The following is a 6,657-nucleotide window of genomic DNA, read 5'->3' on the forward strand; positions in this document are numbered from 1 at the left end:
ATCATTTTACTATCTTCACAGTTTTGCATTTCCCAGAATGTTATATAGCTGGAATCATATATATGTCGCTGTATTAGTCAGGGTTCCCCAGAGAAATAGAACTAATAGGATATATAGATATATTAAGAGAATTATTATGAGGGATTGGTTCACTGATTATGGAATCTGAGAAATCCCATGATCTGCCATCTGCAAGCTGGAGCACAGGAAGGCCAGTGGCATAGTTCCAATGCAAAATTTGAAAGCCTGAGAACCAGGGAAGCCAATGGTTTAAGTCATAGTCCAGTTCAAAAGCCCAAGAACCAGGAGCGACCATGTGTGAGGGCAAGAGAAGATGGATGTCCCAGCTCAAGTAGAGACCAAATTTGCCCTTCCTTCACCTTTTTTTTCTATTCAGGACCTCAGTGGATTGGATAATGCCCACCCACATTGGTGAAGGTGATCTTCTTTACTCAGTCTGCCAATTCAAATGCTAAATCTCATCTAGCAACACCCTCACAGACACACTCAGCTATCTGGGCATACCTTACTCCAAGGTAAGTAAGTAAGTCAAGTTGACACATAAAATTAACCATCACAGTAGCCTTTTCATTTTAGTTTCTATCACTTAGTAAGCTGCATTTGAGTTTCCTCCATACCTTTTCATGGCTTGGTAGCTGATTTCTTCTTAACACTGAATAATACTTTGCTGTCCAGATGCACCATTCGCCTACTGAAAGACATCCAAGTAGCTTCCAAGTTCTGGAAATTACAAATAAAACTGCTGTAAATGTCTGTGTCCACAAAAGACTCCAAAGACCCAAAACAACTTTGAGAAAAAAGAACAGAGCTGGAGGCATTACACATCCTGATTTCAAACTACATTAAAAACCTATAGTAATCAAAGCAGTATGATATTAGCATAAAAACAGACACATAGACCAAAGGAAGAGGGTCGAGAGCTAGAAATAAACCCATACATATACAGTTAACTAATCTTTGACATGGGTGCCAAGAACATAAAATGGGAAAAGGACAGTATCTTCAACAAATGGTGTTGGGAAAACTAGATATCCACATTGCAAAAGAATGAAATTGGACCCCTACCTTACACCACTCACAAAGCTAACTTGAAATGGATTCAAGACTGAAATGTAAGACCTGAAACCATAAAACTCTTAGAAGAGAAAACATAGGGAAAACTCCTTGACATTGGTATTGGCAATGATGTTTTTTAGATGATCCAAAAGCACAAGCAACAAAAGCAAAAATAAACAAGAGGGACTACATCCAACCAAAAAGCTTCCGTATAGAAAAGGAAACAATCAAGAAAATGAAAAGACAACCTATAGAATGGGCGAAAATATTTGCATCATATATCTGATAAGGGGTTAATATCTAAAATATATGAGAAACTCAGGCAGCTCACTAGTAAGAAAACAAATAATCTGATTTTAAAAATGGGCAAAGGACCCGAATAGACATCTTTCCAAAGAAAATATACAAATGGCCAACAGGTACATAAAAAGGTGCTCAACATCAATAATCATCAGGGAAATGCAAATCAAAACCACAATGAGATATCACCTCACACCTGTTAGAATGGCTATTATCAAAAGAAATATATGTAAGAAATAACAAATGTTGGCAACGATTTTGAAAAGGGGAACTCTTGTACATTGTTGGTGGGAATGTAAATTTGTACTGCTATTGTGGAAAACAGTATGAAGGTTCCTCAAGAAATTAAAAATAGAACTGTGATAAGATCCAGAAATCCCACTTCTGAGTATGTATTTGAAGGAAGCAAAATCAGTATCTGGAAGAGATATGTGCACCTCCATATTCATTACAGCATTATTCACGATAGTCAAGATATGAAAATAGCCTAAATGTCTGCCAACAGATGCATGGATAAAGAAACTGCATTATACATACATACAATAGAATATTACTCAACCATAAAAAGGAAATCCTGTCATTTGTGACAACATAGATGAACCTAGAAGCCATTATGCAAGGTGAAATAAATCAGAAGGGAAAAACAAATACTGTATGCTATCACAAATAGTATGATGTGGAATTATTTTATGTGGAATCTGGAAAAAAAAGTTGAGCTCATGTAAACAGTAGAATGGTGGTTACCAGGGGCTAGAAGGTAAGGGAAATGAAAAGATGTTGGTCAAAGAGTATAAACTTTCAGTTATAAGATGAATAAGTTCTGAGGATCTAATGTACAGCATGGTAACTATAGTTAATAATGCTGTATTGGATACTTGAAATTTGCTAAGGAAGTAAATGTTAAGCATTCTCACCACACACACACACAAAAGGTAACTGTGTTAGGTGATGGATCTGTTAATTAACTTGATTGTGATAATCATTTCACAATGTATAAATGTAGCAAGTCATCGTGGTGTACACTTTAAATATATATAATTTTACTTGTCAATTATACCTCAGTTAAGCTGTGGTAGGGGCATGGAAATCTGAGTGCAAAACTTATGAATGCACATAAGTTTTCAACTCCTTTGGGTAAATACCAAGACTCAGGATTGCTGGAGGGTTGGACGCATGGTAACAGTATGTATAGTTTGTAAGCAACCTCCAAAGTGGCTATACCATTTTGCATTCCCACCAGCAATGAAAGAGTATCTGTTGCACCATAGCCTTGCCAGCATTTGGTGTCATCAGGGTTCTTGGTTTCTGGCCATTCTCATAGGTGTGTAGCGTTACCTCATTGTCACTTTAATTTGCATTTGCCTGATGACATATGATGTGGAACATCTTTTCATATGCTTATTTGCCATCTGTATATCTTCTTTGGTGAGCTTTGTTCTTTTTCAGGTGTCTTGGCTAAGATTTTTAAATCAGCTACACACACACAGACAGACACAGACACACACACACGTGCACACACGTGTACACATTGAGATTCTGATTGGCATTGCACTGAATCTGAAGACTAAATTGCAGTGACCTGACATCCTTGCAGTATTGACTCATAACACATAAACATGGTATTTTACTCCATTAATTTAGGTATCTTTAATTTCTTCCAATATTTTTTCCCACTTTCTGCATAGAGGACTTGTATATTTTTGTTAGGTTTATTCCCAGGAGTTTAATATTTTGATATGGTATTTTTAAAATTTTCACTTCATATTCTTTTTAAAACACTATTTGCTGTCTAAAACAATAATACTGTCAATGTATTATGGGGTTCATAACATGTTAAAGTAACATATATGACAATGATAACACAAAATTCAGAAAAGATAAATAAAATTATAATTATACTGTTGTAAGGCTCTTACGTTGTTTGTGGAGCTATTGAGTGCTAATTCAAGACAGATACTAATAAATTAAAGATCTATATTGTAATCATTAGAGTAATTAGTAAATATATAGGAAATATATGTAAAAAGACAATAAAAGAGGGAAAATGGAGAACTAAAACATGCTTGAATAAGCTAAAGAAAGCTGGAAAGGAGGAACAAAGAAACAAGTAACAGATGGTAAAAATTAAAAAACAAATATGGTATACTTAAAGCTAACCATATCAGTAATCACAATAAATTTAAATAGACTAATCACTCTTTAAAAGAAAAAGATTGTCAGACTATTTTTTTAAAAAGACCCAACAATATCTTGCCTACAAGATACACACTTAAATATAATTGATTTAAATATAAGTAATTGGAAATAAAACATGGGAAATGATAGTCCATGAAAACAGTAACCATATGAAAACTAATGTGGCTATACTATTAATGGTCAAAGTATATGTTAAGGAAGAAGTAACAGAGAAAAAAAGGAAATTAATAATAATTAGAAGATTAATTCCATAGAAGAAATACATAATCCTAAGTGTGTATGCACCTAATACATAATCCTAAATGTGTATGCACCTAATAATATAATAACGTCAAAATTTATGAAGTAAACAATTGACAGAACTGTATGGGAAAGACCAATCTAGAATCAGAGTTAGAGATTTTAACATACCTCCTCAGTAATCAATAGAACAGGCAGACAAAGTATTAGTAAGGATATAGAACATTTGAGCAACAATACCAAGCAACTTAATTCACACTTGTAGAAAACTATACTCAAGAACTGTAGGTTACACCATCTTTTCAAATGCATATGGAACATTCAACAAAATATATGCTGAACCATAAAACTAGTAATCAATTTCAAAGGATTACAATTATACAAAATATGTTCTTTAACCACAGAAAAATTAAACTGGAAATCAATAGCAATAAGATCTTTTATGGAACCAAAACTTGGGTCCACTCACCTGTGAGCAGTAAAGCCAATCTACTGACACCAGGTTGTGGTGAAGGAAAGTGCAGCATTTATTTTAAGGCACCATATAATGAACATGGGACAACTAGTGCTCAAAAAGCCTGAACTCCCCTATGGGTTTCAGCAAGGCATTTTTAAAGGCAAGGTGAGGGAGGGGCATCCCAGGGTATGTGATGAGCTCCTGCAGAATTCTCTGGTTGATGGTGAGGTAACAGGTTGATGTCACAGAGGTTAACATTATCAGTCCTTAGGCTCCAGTAGGTCTGCAGGCTAGTGCTCATGGCCATCAAGTACTGAATTTCTTCCATTTGGTGGGGGATTTAGCATCTGTAAAACAACTCAGGAACTGTGCATCAGATACTATCATCTAAGTACTTCAGAGGAGCTAAAGCAGAGGTTATGGGGGAGGGGCCTGTCAGGGGAAGGACCCATAGGGGCCTGCTTGGTTACATATCTAGAAAATCCCAAATCATCTGGAAATTAAGTAACTTACTTCTAAGTAACTGATTCATCAAGGATGAAATTACAATAGAAATTAGAAAATATTTTGAAAGTAACAGTAATGAAAATACAGCATATCAAAATTTGTGAGATGCAGCTATAGCAGCTCTTAGATGGAAATTTGATGAATTAAGTATCTACATCAACAAGCTACAAAAAAGAGAAGGTAGAAAGAAATAAAATCAGAAATTAATGAAATAGAACACAGATATAAAACAGAGAAAGTCAGGACTTCCCTGGTGGTCCAGCAGTTAAGACTCGGTGCTCCCAATGCAGGGGGCCTGGGTTTGATCCCTGGTCAGGGAACTAGATCCCGTGTGCTGCAACTAAGACCTGGTGCAGCCAAATAAATAAATAAATATTTTTTTAAAAAACAAAAAAACAGAGAAAGTCAATGAAGCCAAAAGACGGTTCTTTAAAAAGATTAATAAAATTGACAGAATTGTTCAAGGAAAAGAGTGAGAGAGAAAACAGATATACCTAATATCAAGAATGACAGAGGCAACATCACCATAGATGCTACACACATTAAAAAAATAAAATGAGGATTCATAAATAACTTTATGTCAATAAAAACACAACTTACAGAAATTTTGAATAATCCTGTATCTTTTACTGAAATTAAATCCATAATTTATAACATTCCAACAACAAAAACACCAGATCCAGATGGCTACCCTGGTAAATGCTACCAAACTATTAGAGGAAAATATTAACAATTGTACACAAAATCTTTCAGAGAGGTCAGCATAACCTTGATACCAAAATCCATCAAGGGCATTACAAGAAAAAAAAATTACAGGGTAATATCCCTTAAAAATACAGATGGAAAAAAAAATTCCTAATGAAACACTAACAATCACATACAATATTATGTAAGAACCATACACATCATGGTCTTGTGAGTTTATTCCAAAAAGACATAGCTGGCTTAACACTTAAAAAGTCATACAATATAATTTTAACAATGTGATCATCTTAAAAGATACGGAAACAACATTTTATAAAATTCAAAACCCATATTAAAAACTATTTCATAATAAAAACTATTAGTTGGCTAAGAACAGAGAGAAATTTCCTCAATTTGATAAGATTATTTACCTAAAACATACAAATAATATCACACTTGATGGTGAAATAGTGAATGCTTCACCCTAACAAGACAAAGGTATCTGTTATCACCACTTCTATTCAACATTGTATTGAGTTCCTGTCAGTACAATAAGAAGAGGAAAAAAAAAATTAAATTGCAAAGGAAATAGAACAATCTTTATTCATAAATGACACGATTGTATACATAGAATATCCAAGGAACCTATAAACTACTAGAAGTAATAGGTGAATTAAGCAAGGCCATGTGATACAAAGTCAATATACAAATATCAGCTGTATTTCTTTATACTTGCAGCAAACAATTGAAATATGAAAATGTAAAAATAATACCATTTACAATTGGATTTAAAAAATAATAAAGTACACAGGACTAAATAAAATGCATAGCGTTCTACAGTGAAAATTGTAAGACAGGAGAAATCAAAGAAGACCTAATGAAAGAAGAAAGAGCCTGTTTCACAGAGGAAGATTTAATTGTTACAATGTCACTTCTTTCCAGTTGGTCTATACATTCAATGCAATCCTAATCAAAATCCCAGCAGGCTTTTTTTTTGTAGAAATTGATAGGCTAATTTAAAAATTTAAAATGTAATTGCAAAGAAACCTAGAATCATCAAAATCATCTTTAAAATAAGCATAAAGATGGAGGATTTATACTACCAATTTTCAAATTTTACTCTCAAGGTAAGTAATTAATACTGTGGTATAGGCATAAGGATAAACAAATAGATCAGTGGAACAGAATACAGTCCA

This window comes from Stenella coeruleoalba (assembly GCF_951394435.1).
Source record: "Stenella coeruleoalba genome assembly, chromosome: 1".
NCBI lineage: Eukaryota > Metazoa > Chordata > Mammalia > Artiodactyla > Delphinidae > Stenella > Stenella coeruleoalba.